Below are 22,806 nucleotides of genomic sequence, written 5' to 3'. Positions count from 1 at the left end.
GTACGACCCCTTGAGCACGACGGTACAACCCCTTGAGCACGACGGTACGACCCTTGAACACGACGGTACGACCCTTGAGCACGAGGGTACGATCCTTGAGCACGACGGTACGACCCCTTGAGCACGAGGGTACGATCCTTGAGCACGACGGTACGACCCCTTGAGCACGAGGGTACGATCCTTGAGCACGACGGTACGACCCTTGAGCACGAGGGTACGATCCTTGAGCACGACGGTACGACCCCTTGAGCACGACGGTACGACCCTTGAGCACGACGGTACGACCCCTTGAGCACGACGGTACGACCCTTGAGCACGACGGTACGACCCCTTGAGCACGAAGGTACGACCCTTGAGCACGACGGTACGACCCTTGAGCACGAGGGTACGATCCTTGAGCATGACGGTACGACCCTTGAACACGACGGTACGACCCTTGAGCACGACGGTACGACCCCTTGAGCACGACGGTACGACCCTTGAGCACGAGGGTACGACCCTTGAGCACGACGGTACGACCCCTTGAGCACGACGGTACGACCCTTGAACACGACGGTACGACCCTACAGCACGACCCCATCTCACACCCACCATGTCACTATGAAAAGAAAAATCAAAATTTCAAATCTAAATTTATTTTTCACTTAAAAGACAATTCTCTTTTTCTGTTTATATATATAGAATTTCGATGCAGCACCAACGCCAAAATCGGTACAGCTGTCGATAACCGAATTGTTACGATAGATAGATAGATAGATAGATAGAGAGAGAGAGAGAGAGAGAGAGAGAGAGAGAGAGAGAGAGAGAGAGAGAGAAGGAAAGGTCAGGTCAGGTCAGTGTTCGAACCTAGGGCAAGGAGGGAAGAAACCGACCCTCCCCACCCCTCCGCCCCAACCCTCCCTCCCTCCCTCACCGACCCTCCGCTTCCATCCTCCCTCCCTCCCTAACCGACCCTCCGCTTCCATCCTCCCTCCCTCCCTCACCGACCCTCCCCCTCCCCCTCCTCCTCCCCCCTCACTCTTGCTCCTTCGCTGCGCAGCTTCATCAAAGGAAAATGTGAGGCCCGTTCACACTTCAGTAAAAGAAAAAAAAAGATATATATATAAAAAAGAAAAAGAAATAAATAAAATTCTTCCAGGAGGGGTGGGGAGGGTGTGTTTACTCGGGCTAATGGGTTATAATATATATATATATATATATATATATATATATATATATATATATATATATATATATATATACATTTTCCCTGGGCACATCCCAAGCCTCCCCCTTAAACTCCTCTAAGTGGCATCTTTTGTGGTTATCGCTCGAAAACGATACAAAAAAAAATAGCTTCCCGTTTTCTACACCAAAGCTTCCTATTCTTTTCTTTTTTTTTTAAAGGTATGACTATCCTAAATCCCGGATTTTATACCTAAAAAGGCTTTTTGAGACAGTTGTATTTTGGTCACATTTCTCTTCTCGAACGAAGTGGCGCCCAGTTGACTACCGTTACGATGTAAGGAGAAATGGTCAAGTGTAATTAGATATGCAATTATATGCTAATGTGTATCTATACACACACACACACACACACACACACACACACGAACGCACAGACAAACACACACACACACGTAGGTACACAGACACGAACGCACAGACACATACGTAAGTACACACACACACACACACACACACATACGTACACACATGCACACGAAAACATACACACGTACGTGCACACACACACACATACACACACGTACGTGCACACACACTTACGTGCATACACACACGTACGTGCACACACACATACACACACTTACGTGCATACACACACGTACGTGCACACACACATACACACGTACGTGCACACACACACACTCAGCCCCCCCATACCTCTCCTCCCCACTCCAGCCCCCCCTACCCACTGACTCTAACCACCCCGACCCCCTCTTCTCTCTCTTCCCCCCCAAAAAAACAAAAGCCAGAAGCCAGACATGTGCGCCCCCCCCACATAGTCATATCACCCCCACCCCCTTATCCCCTCCCCCCTTTACTAAAGAGGAGGGGGAGAGGGGGGAAGGAGGGGAGGGGGGGCTTGGGGCTTGTCGCTGGTGGGGTGAGGGGGGGGTTGTGGGGGGCCTTTAGAAGGGGGAGGGGGGGTTGTGTGAGGAAGGGAGGTGGGGTGGGGGGGGGAGATAATATTAATAACATCGTCTTTACGAGCGAACCATCGCTGGCAGTTTCAAAGACCAGTCTCCTAAGGATCTCATTATCCTTGTACTATATCACCCCCCCTTGATGGGCCCCTGGCTGAGGAGGGGGGAGGGGGGGGAGACAACCCTCCAAGCTAAGCTTTATACAGGGCCCCCCCACCCCACCCCTAAGCTTACCACTGGGAGGGAAGGAAGGCAGAGGGTCAGGTCAGGTCAGGTCAGGTCCTCCAGCTAAGTTTAATAAGCCTCACAAGTTAATATCAAGGTACTCTTTTTCTTTTTCTTTTTGCAGCTAAGCTTGATAAAGGAGGCAAACTCCCCCCCCCCCCACCCCACCTCCTCCTCCCCTAAGCTGGCAACTGGGAAGCCCCCCCCCCCCCCACCAGACTAAACCTTCATTAAACTTGTGTCTGGTTTTATTTTTCCCCCCCAGGCAGCGGGTGACTGACCGAGGCATGGGTGATGGTTGTGGGTGCGACAGACAAAGACAGACACAGACAGGCAGACACAGACACACACACACGCAGACAGACAGACAGACACAGACACACACACACGCAGACAGACAGACACAGACACACACACGCAGACAGACAGACACAGGCATACACACGCAGACAGACAGACACAGACACACACACGCAGACAGACAGACACAGACACACACACGCAGACAGACAGACACAGGCATACACACGCAGACAGACAGACACAGACACACACACGCAGACAGACAGACACAGACACACACACGCAGACAGACAGACACAGACACACACACGCAGACAGACAGACACAGACACACACACGCAGACAGACAGACACAGACACACAGACGCAGACAGACAGACACAGACACACAGACGCAGACAGACAGACACAGACACACACACGCAGACAGACAGACACAGACACACAGACGCAGACAGACAGACAGACACAGACACACAGACGCAGAAAGACACAAACAGTCACATTCCCTGGCTTACAGACAGACGTCCTCAGTGAGCGTCGTCACTACGCACATACCCCCTCACCTTTGCCGCGTGTCCACAGAGATGGAACCCTCCTGCATCTTCGTATCCATCCTTTTAAAAAAAAAAAAGACGTTCTAACCTTGAGGGAGGCGCCATCTGTCTATATAGATGGACACCAATGGATTATCGTCTTCGCCAAGTGTGTCACTATCAGCAAAACACAGTGTAACCCCGAGTCATGCACGTGAGCTTCATTCCCAAGCGTTGTCCAAAGTGCCTCTACTGTCTCACTAACGCGCCCCCCTGTCCCCTCCAGGATGGCTCAGGTGGTGGTCATGGCAGGTGGGTCATCCTTCCATCCCTCTTACACCACCTGTGAAGACCCCCGCCCCTCAACACACAGGCCTCCTCCTCCTCCCTCATGCCACAGCAGGTGCTGCACCAACCCCCCCGCCACCGTCACAAGAGATCCCTCGTCCCCTAGTTACACTTCCGCAACCTTGACCACAACGAGGCCACTCCAAGCTCGTTAAGACCTCTAATAGGAACAGCCCCATCCCAACCATTGTGACGTCATCAACAACAAGAAGACGCCCATTTCCACACACACACACACACACACACACACACACACCCATTGCTTGCTATATACCCTCATCTATAACTCTAACAGCTTTATATTTTCTATATATTCAACCTTTAGCTTCAGTTCAATTAACGAAGTATTATCATTATCATAATTATGAGTTATTATTATTACGATATTACTACCATTTATTTAATCTTTGTGAATAAGGAGGGAAAAAATTTATATATTACCCACGTATCTCTAAAAATGTCGCTCAAGGCGACTTAAAAATGGCGGGAAACTGGGTAGCTGAAACTCCACCCATTCCCTTTCTCATTATCACTTTCCAAAATCAAGGAACACAAAAAAGAACCATTTTTCATCTCTTTCCAAAAGAAAGGAACACAAAAAAGAACCAATCTGCCTTTTTAAGGCGGGAGAGAGAGAAAAAACAAACTGAAAAACCACCAAGGTGTACGTAACGAAATGAATATATTTACTACGCAAGTAGAAATCCACAAAAGAACCTTCTCTCTCCTTGGCAAAGAGTATGATGGACCAGGAACCACCTGGGGGAAGCCAGAGGAGGAGGAGGAGGAGCCAGGAACCACCTGGGAGGAAGCCAGAGGAGGAGGAGGAGGAGGAGCCAGGAACCACCTGGGGGAAGCCAGAGGAGGAGGAGGAGGAGGAGGAGCCAGAAACCACCTGGGGGAAGCAAGAGGAGGAGGAGGAGCCAGGAACCACCTAGAGGAAGCCAGAGGAGGAGGAGGAGCCAGGAACCTCCTGGAGGAAGCCAGAGGAGGAGGAGCCAGGAACCACCTGGGGGAAGCCAGAGGAGGAGGAGGAGGAGGTGGTGGTTGATCCGTGGCTCGGGTGAGCGGGAGCCAGACAGGCAACTCCCGCGCGCGATTGCTATAAATACCCTCCCGCCCGACGGCAGTTGCCAGCGCTCGCCACGCAGGACAACCATCCCTCATCGGCCATCTTTTATCTATTTATTTTTTTTTGAAGACATTTTGGCTTTCAAGTTCAACTTTCGTAAAACGTGGTTCGTTGCTAAGTTCGTTATGCGTGGACGAGAGGGAATGATTTTGTTGGTAAACTTACGTTTTTGCAATCGCCGAAACGTAGCTATAATGTATTCATCTCTCTCTCTCTCTCTCTCTCTCTCTCTCTCTCTCTCTCTCTCTATATATATATATATATATATATATATATATATATATATATATATAGATATATGGGGAAAATAACACCTTTCTACTGTCAATCTTTTCAAATATTTCGAGTAGATAAACACATCCCAGAAAATAAAATAGAACCCCCTCCCGTGTTTTCCACGTCTTCCCGCAATTCACAGCCATTACGGCCCACCGGTGGACGTTACACTGACGGGAGCGTCGCCCTTTTGGAAGCCGCCGTGTGTGGCTTGGCTCCCTCCTACCCCTATACCACCACCACTGACTGACTTAAAGCTGCGTCTACGCGTCCCTGATGAAAATGGTCGTGTTTCCCTTACTGTCTTGACTGCTGTTGCGGTGTCTGTCTGTCTGTCTGTCTGTCTATTACCCCGTTATTTGTGGGCCTGTCTATTTTTTCTCTCTGTCCTACCTCTAGTTCTGTTAGTTTATTACCTTTCGTTAGGCTTAATCTTTCGTCTACGTCTTGCCTTATGTCATTTTCTTTATTATTCCTTATTATTTCAGTTTGATATTTCTTCCGTCTATTCTTTTTATCTTTTTTTTCTTGTCGGTCTTTCTCTTGCCGTCTGTCAGCCTTTTATGTCCTTCTGGTCCTCACTATTCCTGTCCTTTCCCCCCCCCCGAATTTCTTTAGAAAAAATAATCTTTTGTTTTTTCCTCGTTTTCTTCAGTCTTTTCTTAAACATTTTCCCGTTTTCTTTTCCCCGTCTCGTGTTTACTCCTCCTTTCATAAAGTTTTCCCGTTTTCTTTTCCCCGTCTCGTGTTTACTCCTCCTTTCATTTTCTTCATTCTCGCTCGTTTCACCTGTCCCATTATCCTGTCTGTCTGCCCGTCTCTCTCAATTCCGTCTTCCATGGCTCTTCCGTCTACCGTCCCATATCTTCCTGTCTGTTTAGTGGTTTTACACGTACATTTTCTGTCTTTCTATACGGCAGTTTACCCGTCTGTTCCTGTAACTGTGGTGTTCACAGGTTAATGACTCCCCCACCCGTCTCTCAACTCTCTAAACTCCTCGTTCTTTCCTCAGTACTTCCCCTCCCCCCCCATCCTCATCCGTCAACATGGTTACTTGACAGAGTCTGTAGGTGACAGATAACTCTTGCCTCTGTCAATTTCTGTCTCGTGTCTGTCCACCACATTACCAAATGGCGTCCTAGCTACGTCTCTTCGTTGTATATCAACTGACTGTTATATTTCTCTCTTGTTATCTCCCCCTGATGATGTGATTATGACACGAAAGTGCACTTGGCAACTTATCGTGTTTCATTTTCCCCCGTGGACTCATAAGAATATATATATATATATATATATATATATATATATATATATATATATATATATATATATACATCACCCTATACCAACCCCTCACTTCCCTTCCAACAATCACATCACACACCCTGTTCCATACCAACCACCTTCCCCCCCCCACCGACATGACAAATTACCACCTGGGCCAAATGAACAGCTCCCCCCCCCTCCCCCCCATAACACCAGCTGAGGCCCAATGAAATATTGAACTCCTGTTGTGCTGTGTTGTGTGTGTGTGTGTGTGTGTGTGTGTGTGTTTGTTTGTGTTGTGTGTGTGTGTGTGTGTGTGTGTGTGTGTGTTTGTTTGTGTTGTGTGTGTGTGTGTGTGTGTGTGTGTTTGTTTGTTTGTGTTGTGTGTGTGTGTGTGTGTGTGTGTGTGTTTGTTTGTGTTGTGTGTGTGTGTGTGTTTGTGTGTTTGTGTGTGTGTGTGTGTGTGTGTGTGTTTGTTTGTTTGTGTTGTGTGTGTGTGTGTGTGTGTGTGTGTGTTTGTTTGTGTTGTGTGTGTGTGTGTGTTTGTGTGTTTGTGTGTGTGTGTGTTCCTGGGAGCAAGATTTGATAATGCTTGCTTTGGAAGGGCACAGCTCCACGCCTCCTGTCTGTGCCTCCATCATACAAATAGAGGGCCACTTTTATAGGGGGGTGGGGGGTCCCCTTTAATCTGGGGGGGGGGGGAGGTGGGTTGGTTACTACTGCAGGGTGTGAGGCTGCACTCCATACAGGAGCAGGGTGATACTGGAACAGAGAAGGGGGGCCAGGTGAGGATATTCCCTCAAAGGCCCAGGCCTCTGTTCTTAACGCTACCTCGCTAACGCGGGAAATGGCGAATAGTATGCAAGAAAAAGAAAAAAGAAATATATATATATATATATATATATATATATATATATATATATATATATATATATATATATATATAAAAGGGTGATCAGAAAATAATGGTTCACGCACCAACTGAAAGGCATAGACAAGAGAGCTTATTCAATGTGAACGTGCTGAGCTCAGAGGCGAGGGAAGAAGGTGCAATGATCCAATCACTTCATGAGGATTAGAAAAAGAAAAAATTGACAAGAAGGATATTATATTTCTAATGTTTCGTGTGAAAATCGAAGGATGGAATGAAGGAATATTTGAGGGTGAGAGACCTGTGTTGGCCTGATAAAAGAAAGACAAAAAAAAAAAAAAAAATTATACATGTGGTATACAGGGGGCGACGTGCGGTCTAAGAGCCGATACCTGGGAGACACATGAAGAGGTCATGATAAACCACGGAGTTGGCTTAAAGTTAACAGGCGCGATGACCAGACAAGGCCATTGTTCGTCTGTGCCTCACGCGGTGTTGAGAGAGAGAGAGAGAGAGAGAGAGAGAGAGAGAGAGAGAGAGAGAGAGAGAGAGAGAGAGAGAGAAAGACTTTAAATGTACGATATGCTTGTGTGACCAACATCCTACTGTTGCTATACACATCTTTCCCTCCCTCCATCCTCCAATCCTCCTCCTTCTCCTCCTCTCCCCCTCCAAGCAACACCCACAACCTCTCTCTCTCTCTCTCTCTCTCTCTCTCTCTCTCTCTCTCTCTCTCTCTCTCTCCCTAAAGGAAGTCATTATCTCCCCCCCCCCCCACCCATCAATCCCACACACCCTCAAACGACCATTTCTGGTCGACAGTTCACCAAGACAGTTGACGTCCCTGGTGGTTCCCTCCACCTCTCCCTCCCTCCAACCCTCCCTCCACCCCATATACGCCTGTTGACACCTGGGGTGTTCCAATACTCGACCTGTCATCTCTCCCCTTCCCCCCTTGGCTAACGAACTCTTCGTAAAACACCGCAAATCGAAACGAGGAGAGGGGCGCGAGGGGGAGACGAGGGGTGGTGGGGTGTGGAGACGGGGGGTGGAGAATAATAACCCACTTAATTAACTCCACCCAGACGTTTAACGAGGTGACTTCAAAAATTTCGTTAATTTACCATTCATTATGAGGGATCCTTGCGCTACCTCGCAAACGCGGGAGACAGCGACAAAGCAAAATAATATATAAATAAATAAATATATATATATATATATATATATATATATATATATATATATATATATATATATATATATATATCATGTGAAAGGAGGCCGTCAAGAGAGAGAGAGAGAGAGAGAGAGAGAGAGAGAGAGAGAGAGAGAGAGAGAGAGAGAGCGCGTTTTAAGAGCGCCCGCACAAGTGTGTTGGACGTCTTTCGTTGCCGCACGAACGCGCGTGCACCGCTCCTCCGCTCCGCTGGCTACACCCTCCTCCATGCATCACGTTCACCTTCCTCACCTCCCCCCACTGACCACGTGCCTCTCTCTCTCTCTCTCTCTCTCTCTCTCTCTCTCTCTCTCTCTAAGGTCATCTCGAGGTCCGTGTGTCTGACTGTAACGAAGCGTCTGTAAGTTCATGGTCGCCTTTGGTTCTCTCTGTGATATATATATATATATATATATATATATATATATATATATTTCGCCATTTCCCGCATTAAGAACAGAGGACTGAGCCTTGCAGGGAATATCCTCACTTGGCCACCTTCTCTGTTCCTTCTTTTGGAAAATTAAAAAAAATAATGAGAGGGGAGGATTTCCAGCCCCCCGCTCCCTCCCCCTTTTAGTCGCCTTCTACGACACGCAGGGAATACGTGGGAAGTATTCTTTCTCCCCTATCCCCAGGGCTATATATATATATATATATATATATATATATATATATATATATATTCCGTCTCCTATCCTTATCCTTCCTTACCTATCCTCCAGCCCCTCCCAAACCCCGACTTCATTACAACCCCAATATTTTGTTACATCTATACATGTCTCCTAATTACCCCGGTTGTATTCACTCTCCCACAATCCTTCGTCTCGCCACTTCTCTTCGCTCACCACAACCCATTCCATCAATACAAAACAACAAATAAACTATATAATAAACAACCTTATTCACACGTACACTGAAAAAAAAAAATAAACCAAAGAAATACTATTAAATGATTCTAATTTTCCCGTTGACGCTCGGAGCTAGAAAATGGGAATAGAGAAAACGGGAATTAGAAAACGGAGGAGGAGAAAAAAAGATTGTTTTGAGCGAACAGCGGAATCACCTCCCGGCCTTGGGCTACCAATCAGCAAATGTGAATATTCCCAGGTATTATTGTCCCCCCCCCCCCCACACACACACCTACCTTGTTGGCAACGAAGGGAGGGGAAGGAATGGGGAGGGAAAGGAAGGGGGAGGGAAAGGAATGGGGAGGGAGGGAGGAAAATATTACCTCCTGATTATATCAGTGACACAAGGGGGGGAGATGGGGCTTCCACCTGCTACGCGCGCAGACCGAGTTTACGCGCGAATTTTCTCTCTCTCTCTCTCTCTCACCCACTACACCATCATTTACAGCGAAGGAATATACCTGTGTGTTATATTCTGGCCTTATATATATATATATATATATATATATATATATATATATATATATATATATATATATATATATATATTCCTATGAGTCCACGGGGGAAATGAAACAAGTGCCCAAGTGCACTTTCGTGTCATAATCACATCATCAGGGGAGACATAAGAGAGAAATATAACAGTCAGTTGATATACAACGAAGAGACGAAGCTAGGACGCCATTTGGTAAACATGTGATTGTTTAAGACAGACAACGAGCGTATCATAAACTTATTATGTGGAGAAGAAAGTGAATTGCTTACAAAGTTTATCTACAATAAAGTTATCCAATTTGTATAGACCATCACTAAAAATAAGATTAGAATTATTTGTGTAATTTAGTAATAGAAGATTCAATATTTCTCGTGGTAATGGAGTTAGAGTTAATAACTGAAATGGCATTACTCCAATCAATACAATGATTGTAGTTTTTAACGTGATTGTATTGACTGGAGTAATGCCATCTCAGTTATTAACTCTAACTACATTACCACGAGAAATATCATTGAATCTTCTATTATCAAATACACAAAGAATTATAATCTTAATATTAGTGATGGTCTGTACATATTGGATAACTTTATTGTTGATCAAATTTGTAAACAATTCACCTTCTTGTCCACATCATAAATGTTTATGATACGCTCGTTGTCTGTCTTGGACAATCGCATGTTTACCAAATGGCGTCCTAGCCTCGTCTCTTCGTTGTATATCAACTGACTGTTATATTTCTCTCTTGTGTCTCCCCTGATGATGTGATTATGACACGAAAGTGCACTTGGCAACTTATCGTGTTTCGTTTTCCCGTGGACTCATAGGAATATACTTGATCACGCGCAAAACTGTGATCCTTTCCAAAATATATATATATATATATATATATATATATATATATATATATAGCATTGTGTGAAACTCTCTTATAATCCTCTGTATTCCGTATACACCCTACACAAACTTCAACAACACAACCCCGGTGTTAAGACATCGTCCATGACCAAACCCAGTAAACCACCAGTTCCCAGACAGTCCCCCTTCAACCACAGTGGTTCCCAGGTCAGCCCCAGTCGCCTTAATGTTACACCGGATCACTGTACGAGCCCCGGTACACCACGACAGAAGCATCAGTCCCAGTTTATCCCAACAATATCCCACGGGATAATCATGACCAGACAGATTGAAGCCGGCCAAGACCCTTGATTTATCATCCCATCTGATGAGGCGGGTGTGGGGAGGGAAGTCTGGGGCGTGGGGAGATGTGTTCCTGGGGTGGTGGCGTGCCAGCTGGGGGAGGAGAGGGGGAGACAGAAAGAGAGAGGAGGGAGAGTAAGATAAATACGTAACCAACTCGGTGATACACCCAGGGAGTGGAAGGAGAAGAATGGGCGGAGGAAAGAAATGTCGTGCCACTTTTCTAAGCAAGGCAGACAGCGAATTTGGGCTCAAAAACACCAAACCAGTCCGCTCCGACGAGCGTGGGTTGTCGAATGCTTGCAAAAAGTGCAGGAAGTGCATGACCACATGCAATGGACACAGTGCATGAGAGACCATATGAGTGTGGAGAGAGGAGGTAATGTCTAACGAACCTTTTTTTGTGGGTGGATGAGGTGGAGAGAAAGCATTTGACACCGTCCCACACGGGAAGGCTGGTAAAGGGAGTTTAAGGTCTTCAGGCACGAATGAGCAAGACAGACTCACTCTTAAAGACAGAAACACTTGCTATGGGGGGGGGGTGTCTGGATATGGGTTGGAGGGGGGTTTGGGAGGGGGGGTCACCAGCGGTTCGCCTCAGAGAACCCATGTTCTTCTTGATCTTAATGACTTGCTTCAGAATTGGACTCATGCCTGAATATGTCGGGCCTAATCCCAAGTACATAAGGGACTTAAAAAGAGTCAAAAGGACTACTATCTATCTATCTATCTATGTAGAAATATTCGCCATTTCCCGCGTTAGCGAGGTAGCGTTTAGAACACAGGACTGAGCCTTTGAGGGAAAATCCTCACTTGGCCCCCTTCTTTGTTCCTTCTCTATGTGGCAGGGACCGTCTTAGATAACAGGTTGAGGGGGATGGGGGGGTTAATCACCTCCCCCATACAACAGATGGTTGTTAAACAAACACATCTACCCACCTAACGAGGACCGACCCCCCCCCCCCCCCCCCGCGTACGATGGTTCGACCTTCGACCTGACCCTTACGAGCCGGGTCTCCACAGGCCTCTATAGACCTCCAGAGACCTCTACAGGCTTCCATAGGTCTCCATAGGCCTCTATAGACCTCTAGAGATCTCCACAGACCTCTATAGGCTTCCATGGGTCTCCACAGGCCTCTATAGACCTCCATAGACCTCATAGATCTCCAGAGACCTCCATACGCCTGCACAGACCCCCTACAGGCCTCCACAGACCTACCTATGTCTCCAAAGACCTCCATGGCCCGTATCTTCGCGCTCTGTGTGCACGATGTCTCGCTATGTTATCATGGAGACAGTAGTGTGGTCTTAGTTCTACACTTCGCCAGGGTTCAATCTCCACCCACACTTCGGGCTTTGTGACCCCCACACACGCCCCCACACCATCACGACCCAGGGAAAGCCAGTTACAATCTCTCCCCTCCCACACCACCACCACACCCACCCTATCTCACACACCCACCCCATCTCGTCAGGCGTCAGCAAATGAATTTGTGTTTGCCCCTGACGACAATTTAGGAGGGTTGATGGACTGGGGTGTGGGTGTGTGGGTGCAGACTGGGGTGCTGGTCTGGGGTGGAAGAGCGGGGAGGTTAAGTCTCACTCCCCCACACCCCACACAGCCGCTTCACTACAGCCTTCACTGATGGCAAAGCTAAGTTTTTCTGTGTCATTATAAGCCCAGAATTTGTTTACGACTTCTTTCAAACTCATAAAGATTATATATATATATATATATATATATATATATATATATATATATATATATATATATATATATATATATCATCTTATGAGTCCATGGGGAAAATGAAACACGATAAGATGCCAAGTGCACTTTCGCGTCATAATCACATCATCAGGGGAGACACAAGAGAGAAGAAATATAACAGTCAGTTGATATACACAACGAAGAGACGTAGCTACGACGCCATTTGGTAAACATGCGATTGTCCAAAAACATTACAGAGAGACAAGAGAAATAATGTATGACCTCACGATCAAAGGGTCAGGTGCCAGGCGCTGGGGAAGACATGGAGAGGATTAAGTGTTCCAAAGTCACTGATGACCTGAGACGGCGAGGCGTACGCGGGCTACAGAAGGGAAATAGAAGGCAACAGAAGACCTGTTGGGAGGGCATTCACCGTGACGTATGGGATGGGGGTAAACTGTACCAATACATCATTCTTATTAAGGTCAAATTCTTCGTCCCTAAGAGCGGTTTTAGGGGTCAAACGGGTCATGACCTGCTCTCTGATGTCAGAGGTCATCCCATGGACATTATCTACCTGTTCAAGTCAGGATTGATCTATCTGTTCAACGAGACACACACACACAGACACACACAGACACACACACACAAACACACATACACACACACACACACACACACACACACACACACACACACACAGACGTACACACAGACACACACACAGACACACACACACACACACAGACAAACACACAGACACACACATAGACACACACACACACACACACACACACACACACACACACAGACACACACACACACACACACACACAGACACACACACACACAATAACTGATTACCGAGAAACGATCAAACAATGATGACCAATACAAGGTTAATTACGACCAATCAGAAAAGAAAAAAACACGTCCTGAACATAAAGATCTCCTGCCGACACCCTGAGCTAACGAGGCAATTAAGGGCGAGCCTCAAACTACCGTCCCACAGGCGGACACAGGCCAGCTCGTAATGAACGGCCACTCAAGGGCCACATTACGCAGTGGCTTAACGACCGTACAACAAACCATCAGGTCAATTAGCGAGTGATGCTTAATTACCCATTCCCCAGCCTCCCCCCCCCCTTCCCATCCCCCCAACAACAACATACAAACAATAATGACGTTCCCACGACACAACGAGGGGAGGGGGGGAGGGGAAGGGAGGGGTGTGGGGAAGGGGAAGGGAATGGGGGTGAGGGGAAGGGAAGGGGGTGGGTGAGGGGAAGGGAATGGGTGGGGGGAGGGGAATGGGAGGGGGGGATGGATGGTCAAGTATTCCAACCCTTCATAGCAAGCTAGTTACGTTTAATGGGGGGGGGGGGGAAGGGAAGGGGGGGGAAGGGAAGGGGGTGATTATCTACTCGTAACGACGTCTTGCAAACGATGGTTCAGCAGGGCACTGAGTGCCCAGGTGATTACCCCCGTCCCTAAGTGCCCTAATGACATGTTAACCCCACACACGCTGACCTGTAAGGTAATTACCATCCCCCCGTCACACTGACCTGTAAGGTAATTACCATCCCCCCGTCACGCTGACCTGTAAGGTAATTACCATCCCCCGTCACACTGACCTGTAAGGTAATTACCATCCCCGTCACACTGACCTGTAAGGTAATTACCATCCCCCCGTCACGCTGACCTGTAAGGTAATTACCATCGTCACGCTGACCTGTAAGGTAATTACCATCCCCGTCACACTGACCTGTAAGGTAATTACCATCCCCCCGTCACGCTGACCTGTAAGGTAATTACCATCCCACGTCACACTGACCTGTAAGGTAATTACCATCCCCGTCACACTGACCTGTAAGGTAATTACCATCCCCCCGTCACGCTGACCTGTAAGGTAATTACCATCGTCACGCTGACCTGTAAGGTAATTACCATCCAGTCACGCCGACCTGTAAGGTAATTACCATCCCCCCGTCACGCTGACCTGTAAGGTAATTACCATCCCCCCCGTCACGCTGTCCTGTAAGGTAATTACCATCCCCCGTCACACTGACCTGTAAGGTAATTACCATCCCGTCACACTGACCTGTAAGGTAATTACCATCGTCACGCTGACCTGTAAGGTAATTACCATCGTCACGCTGACCTGTAAGGTAATTACCATCCCCCCGTCACGGCTCATGGGATAAAGGTGAGCGATATTCTTCCTGTGATATATTCACCCCCTGACCGTGTGACCTTCATCCTCCCAGTGAGATCTGCACCCTCAAGCCGTGTGATCTACACCCTCACCGTGACATCTACACCCCGGAACTGTGTGGTCCTTACCCACACCGTGAGATCTTCACCTCTAACCGTGTGATCTACACCCTCACCGTGACATCTACACCCCTGAACCGTGTGGTCCCTACCCACACCGTGAGATCTTCACCTCTAACCGTGTGATCTACACCCTCACCGTGACATATTCACCCTTGGACCGTGCGATCCCTACCCACACCGTAATATCTTCACCCCTGGACCGTGTGATCCCTACCCACACCGTGATATCTTCACCCGTGAACCGTGTGATCCTTACCCACACTGTGATATCTTCACCTCTAACCGTGTAATCTACACCCTCACCGTGACATCTGCACCCCTGAACCGTGTGGTCCATACCCACATCGTGAGATCTTCACCTCTAACCGTGTGATCTACACCCTCACCGTGACATCTGCACCCCTGAACCGTGTGGTCCATACCCACACCGTGATATCTTCACCCCTAGACCGTGTGATCCCTACCCACACCGCGATATCTTCACCCGTGAACCGTGTGATCCTTACCCACACCCTGATATCCCTTCCCCGTGGAATCTTCACCCCCAGGAAGCATAACTCACACCCTCCCCGTAAGATTTTCACCCCCCCCCCGACCATGAGACCCACACCCCCTCTCACGTGAGATCTTCACTCCCCCTGACCGTGTGACCCACACCCCCTCTCACGTGAGATCTTCACCCCCCTGACCGTGTAATGCACACCCCCTCTCACGTGAGATCTTCACCCCCCCGACCGTGTGACCCACACCCCCTCTCACGTGAGATCTTCACCCCCCAACCCCGACCGTGTAACGCACACCCCCCTCCCCCGTGAGATCTTGACTCCCGTACAAAGTGTACCATCAGCTTGTCTCCCTTACGTCTGCCGTTAATTAAATCTTGGGAAAGATATTAACAATTGGAATCAAAATGTGTCATTTGGAAGGGTCTATATATAACCTGGCGCACGAGAGAGCTGGCCTTGGTGCTGGTGTTATGTGGCCACATCATGTGCCGGTATGTTGTGCCGGGGTTGTGAAATGGTGAAGTCTATATAGTGTTGTAGGTCTATATAGTGTTGTAGATCTATACAGTGTTGTAGGTCTATATAATGTGAGTGTTGTAAGTCTGTATAGTGTTGTGAGTGTTGTAGGTCTAATGTGAGTGTTGTAGGTCTACATAGTGCAAGTGTTGTAGGTCTGTATAGTGTTGTGAGTGTTGCAGGTTTGTATAGTGTGTGTTGGAGGTTTGTGTAGTGTGTGTTGCAGGTTTGTATAGTGTGTGTTGCAGGTTTGTATAGTGTTGCGAGTGCTGTATGTCTGTCTAGTGTTGTGAGTGTTGCATGTCTAGATAGTGTTGTGAGTGTCGCAGGTGTGGTCGTGAATCATTCAAGCTCTGGTGCGGTTGTGGCCCTTAAAGGCAGTGTACATACTTCACACTTGCTATACATACAATACGGTTTGTATACACACACATACATCTCGAACTTAATATACACCATCACAAGAGACTCCCACGTCAATACACGCCCACACATACCCCCACGTCAATACACACCCACACATACCCCACGTCAATACACACCCACACATACCCCCACGTCAATACACACCCACACATACCCCCACGTCTATACACACCCACACATACCCCCACGTCAACACACACCCACACATACCCCCACGTCAATACACACCCACACATACCCCCACGTCAACACACACCCACACATACCCCCACGTCAATACACACCCACACATACCCCCACGTCAATACACACCCACACATACCCCCACGTCAATACACATCCACACATACCCCCACGTCAATACACACCCACACATACCCCCACGTCAATACACGCCCACACATACCCCCACGTCAATACACACCCACACATACCCCCACGTCCATACACACCCACACAGACACACACACACACGGGAGTACAACTCCTTCCCCGTACAGTACAAATACGTACTCGCAAACAGGTAATTACACACACACACACACACACACACACACACACACACACACACGGGAGTACAACTCCCTCCCCACACAGGACCAACAGGTACTCGTTAACAGGTAATTACACACACACACACATACGACTGGCCTCTTGACACCCCAGTGTCTGGGGTCAAAGCTCACTTACAAATTACGATCACTTCAGTTACTTTACATTTTTCGTAGTGACAGCGTCACTTATCTATTCCTTAAACTACAACACGCTCAAATATAATCATATAATCATCTTGTAACTTGTAATTAATTAGTTTAAATTCTCTGACAAGCTTCTACAATTTCTCTGATAATTAAAATGATCTTAAAAGATCATATTTGTTATGTACGTGTCGTTCATTTTCTCTTTGAACACTGGCAAATGATGGTGTTATTTTTCTTTTCGTAACATCTGAGCCATCTATCTTCAATTATTATCTATCTATCTATCGATCGATCGATCGATAGATAGATTGAAGAGGATGTCAACTCAGTTCTAACGGTCAATTTGGAGGTCAACTCTTTTCAAACAGTTCTTCAAACTGACCTTATAGAACATCTCTTATCTATTCCCCCCCCCCTCTTAAAGGAACACTGCAGGAGGGAGGGGGGAAAAGGGGGGTGAAGGAGAAGGGGGAAGGGGGAAGAAAGGGGGAAGGGGGGAGAAGGGGGGTGAAGAAAGGGAGGAGAAGGGAGGAAAGGGGGGTGAAGGAGAAGGGGGAAGGGGGGAGAAGGGGGTGAAGGAGAAGGGAGAAGGGGGGTGAAGAAGGGGGAGGAGAAGGGGGAAAGGGGGGTGAAGGAGAAGGGGGAAGGGAGGAGAAGGGGGTGAAGGAGAAGGGGGAGGAAGAGGAGGGGAAGGGGGTGCTTAGATAAGAAAAGTTTAAAATTCTTCTGACATCTCCCCCTCCCCGAAGCCCCACCCATCTCACAACACATTCTTTTCCCTCCCGCTCCAAAAGCCATTTCCCCATTGCCGCCAAAATACACATTCTTTTCTCCCCCCACACCCACACCCCCACACCTCCCCTCCCCACACACCCACACCTCCCCTCCCCACCCCCACACCTCCCCTCCCCCCACACCCACACCTCCCCTCCCCACACCCACACCTCCCCTCCCCACCCCCACACCTCCCCTCCCCACCCCCACACCTCCCCTCCCCAGCTTCTCGGTCCTTCTAGAAAAGTCACCCCCCAATCACCCCTCCCCCCCCCCCGAAGAGGGTGGGGGGAGCGGGGAGGTGGTGGCTGGGTTAGTGGGGGAGGAGGGAACACATTTCGCCCTTATAGCCACCGACCGTAACGGCGCAAACAGGGCGACGGGTGTTATGTAGATCACTTTGGCGCCGAGACGCCATATTGGATCTTGTGTGACCGGTAATAAGGGAGGAAGTCCCTTAAAGGCGTGGGATGGGGATTGGGGGGGGGGGGGAGAGGCTTCCATCGGCAGCAGGAGTGAAAGCGAGAAATTAGCCTTAAGTGAAGAGACCATAAAGTCCAAAATGGGTCGGAGCGCAGTAAAGAAAAAGGGGAGAGGGGGGAGGGGGAGCCTTATATTTTCTTTATTTTTCACGTATTTTATTTTTTCGCGGAAGGCTTATATACAGAAACACCCACTGACCAACCCCAGGAGACACACTGGCGGCCATACAGGCGCACAACGACCGTTATTAGCACAGTAAATTGAACCTTAATGCTGGTGGGAGATAAGGTAAAATACAGGGTGTGCCAAAAAAAAGAAAATAAAAATAATAATAATAATACTCGCTTTTTGACACCCTGTAACTCACTGAATTTTTTCGTTTCTTTTTTCCCAGATCCAATTGACCCTAAAAAAAAAATTCAGTGAATTATAGGTTGTCAAAAAAAGTGAGTACAATGTTTTTATGGTGGGACACCCTGTATCTTAAAACCGTTGCTGATAATGAGATAACTGAGATAAATTTGGAATTACCGAATTAACGCTTTAAAGATAAATATATGATAATATACTTCAAGTGTTAAATACACTGGGATTGTACACCTAAAACAGTTAAAAACTTGAATGAGAAATTACCAGACATTAAAAAAAAAAATCAGGATCAAGATGGTCAAAGCATTTAAAACACTAGGGTAAGATAGCCAGGGCATTGAAATTCTAGGAAAAGATAGCCAAAGCATTAAAATTCTGGCATAAGACAACCAAAGCATTATAAAAAAAAATCTAGGATTAGATAGACAGAGCATTAAAAATATATGCATAAGATATTACAAACATTAGAATTTTAAGATAAGATAGCCAAAGCATTAAAAACACTAGAATAAGATGGCCACGACATTACAAAACGCTTGAAATGAAACACACAAAACATAAAAATACTAGTATGAGATAGCCAAAATATTAAAAACACCAGTACAAGATAGCCAAAGCATTGAAATCACAAGAATAAGATAGCCAAAGCATTAAAATCACAAGAATAAGATAGCCAAAGCATTAAAATCACAAGAATAAGATAGCCAAAGCATTAAAATCACAAGAATAAGATAGCCAAAGCATTAAAATCACAAGAATAAGATAGCCAAAGCATTAAAATCACAAGAATAAGATAGCCAAAGCATTAAAATCACAAGAATAAGATGGCCAAAGCATTAAAATCACAAGAATAAGATAGCCAAAGCATTAAAATCACAAGAATAAGATAGCCAAAGCATTAAAATCACAAGAATAAGATAGCCAAAGCATTAAAATCACAAGAATAAGATAGCCAAAGCATTAAAATCACAAGAATAAGATAGCCAAGGCATTAAAATCACAAGAATAAGATAGCCAAAACATTAAGAACACTAGAATAGGATAGTCAAAGTATTAAAAACACTGCAATAACATTAAAACACTAGAATAAGATAGCCAAAGCATTAACACCAAAATAAGATTGTGAAAGCATTAAAAACACCAAAATAAGATATTCAGAGCGTTAAAAACACTGGTATATGGTAGCCAAATCATTCAAAAACCTGGTAAGATGGTCGGAACATTTAATATACTTGGATAAGATAGCCAAAACATTAAACCCATATGATATAACAGCCAAATAATGAAGAACAATTGGATAAGGTGGAGAAATCATTCAATACACTGAGATGAAATACTTAAAAAGATTAAAAACTTAAAGATAATATACTCAGAGCATTAAAACCTAAAGCAAGATACTCAAAGCGCTAAAAACTCTAAGATAAGATACTGATGCATTAAAAACTCTAAGATAAGATACTCATGCATTAAAAACTAAGATACTCAAGTCATTCAAAACACCAAGATACTCAAAGTACTCAAACACTAAGATACTCAAAGCACTCAAACCTTAAGATATGAAATACTCAAAACACTAAGATATTCAGTACATGAAATACACCACGACAAGATACTGAAAACATTAAAAACACCAAGACAAGATACTCAAAACATTAAAAAACACCAAGATACTAAAAACATTAAAAACATGAAGATACTCAAAACATTAAAAACACCAAGATAAGATACTGAAAACATTAAAAACACCAAGATACTGAAAACACTAAAAACAGCAAGATACTCAAAACATTAAAAACACTAAAATAAGATACTCAAAATATTAAAAACACCAAGACAAGATACTCAAAACATTAAAAAACACCAAGATACTAAAAACATTAAAAACATGAAGATACTCAAAACATTAAAAAACACCAAGATACTAAAAACATTAAAAACATGAAGATACTCAAAACATTAAAAACACCAAGATAAGATACTGAAAACATTAAAAACACCAAGATACTGAAAACACTAAAAACAGCAAGATACTCAAAACATTAAAAACACTAAAATAAGATACTCAAAATATTAAAAACACCAAGACAAGATAATAAAAACATTAAAAACACCAAGATAAGATACTCAAAACATTAAAAACACCAAGATAAGATGCTCAAAACATTAAAAACACTCGATCAAGACATCCAAAGCCTTAAAATCTAAGCCTCAGAGCAGACAGGTTCGAGAGAGAGAGAGAGAGAGAGAGAGAGAGAGAGAGAGAGAGAGAGAAAATCCCCGGCAATTTTAAAAGATAAAAAAAAAGAAATAAAATACAAATGACATATTATTCACCCCTCATGTCGGGGCTCGCCGAACACGGCGTCTCTGGATACCCTGGGCAGGTATATAGCGTAAAGTCTCAGGAGACCATGTCGGCCCGAGCTGGTTGCTATCGATCCCTTGCAACTTATGAATGAGACGAGCTGGGATAGACACATCAAGACCCACGCCCAAAAGCCTCGACCTACGGCTCTCGCCTGGGAAACTCGGCCAGACACGATGGCCAACGCCGCCGCTTGTCGCTCGGGATAATTTTAACCTGTCTGGATTCCTTTAGGTAATTCCTTTATTTATTTTTCTTATTTAATTTTACCTGCCTGTAATTCCTTTATTTTTTTGTCATTTAATTTTACCTGTCTGGATTCCTTTACGTAATTCCTTTACTCTATTTCATCATTTGATTTTACCTGTCTGGATTCCTTTATTCTTTATCATTTAATTTTACCTGTCTGGATTCCTTTAGGTAATTCCTTTATTTTTTTTTTATCATTTCATTTCACCTGTCTGGATTCCATTAGGTAATTCCCTTGATTCTTTTCTTTTCTATCATTTATCTTAAGGTTCTCAACGCCAAGTTTGAATCAACGGTGGAAAGAAAAAATATATTAAAAAACCTGGCGTTCTACATGTATCTAATTCCAAGATAAATATGGCTACTGGAACTATAAGATAGAAGAAGCTATTTCATATAAGCTTTCCGGATTTAGTCTTAGGTCTGAGCACGAACGGCTGGCTCACTGCACTCAAATAGACATTTTATCTCTCCTAATCTCGCCAGTCTGGCTAGTTTTCTGGCGAATTCAAGTTAAAAAAAAAATAGAGTCTTTGCTTGCGTGACTTAACGACCTATCTTCGCTCCCTTCATCAGTCCGGGTCATTATCATGCCAAACTCGTCATTAAAAAGGGTCATTTATCTCCCTAACCTCACTACCAAATGTAATTATCAGGCCAACATTAATAGCCAAATAACTACTAGTTTTAAACGCCCCAAATACCGAACCAATCAACACATCTGTCTGTGTCTGGACACAGATTGTGCGCCTTTTTTATTTTTAACAAAGCAAGTTTAAACCAAGGGTTTAAACAGCGGAATAAGGGATACAAAAGAATTTAAACGTTAACAGAATACTGGGTTCTAACGAAGCTGTGTTATATAGCCTAGCTATGCATTGAGACAGCAACAGAGCACTGGGTTCTAACGAAGCTGTGTTATATAGCCTAGCTATAAACATCTTAACAGATACATAAACATTGTATGTACATTCCCATACATGAAGGCGACAGAGAAACGCCATTAAATTTATAATATATTCTTTAAACTTAAAATATAACCAGTATATCATATAATATACAGACTGAATTACTTAAAACTTAAAATATAACCAGTATATCATATAATATACAGAATGAATTACTTAAAACTTAAAATATAACCAGTATATCATATAATATACAGAATGAATTACTTAAAACTTAAAATGTAACCAGTATATCATATAATATACAGAATGAATTACTTAAAACTTAAAATATAACCAGTATATCATATAATATACAGAATGAATTACTTAAAACTTAAAACATAACCAGTATATCATATAATATATGAAATGAATTACTTAAAACTTAAAATATAACCAGTATATCATATAATATACAGAATGAATTACTTAAAACGTAAAATATAACCAGTATATCATATAATATACAGAATGAATTACTTAAAACTTAAAATA

The 22,806-nt window shown here is 45.0% G+C and overlaps 1 protein-coding gene across 1 annotated transcript in view; it reads right to left on the bottom strand.

The window, feature by feature from the left end:
• The window catches only part of LOC139751842 (ras-related protein Rap-1b-like), a 217,294-nt gene that overhangs the window by 19,756 nt on the left and 174,732 nt on the right, over positions 1-22,806 (bottom strand). The gene's annotated exons all lie outside the window — the stretch shown is intronic.

The sequence above is a fragment of the Panulirus ornatus genome, chromosome 12, assembly GCF_036320965.1.
Source record: "Panulirus ornatus isolate Po-2019 chromosome 12, ASM3632096v1, whole genome shotgun sequence".
Taxonomy (NCBI): domain Eukaryota; kingdom Metazoa; phylum Arthropoda; class Malacostraca; order Decapoda; family Palinuridae; genus Panulirus; species Panulirus ornatus.
This window is presented reverse-complemented; position numbering and strand designations above follow the sequence as displayed.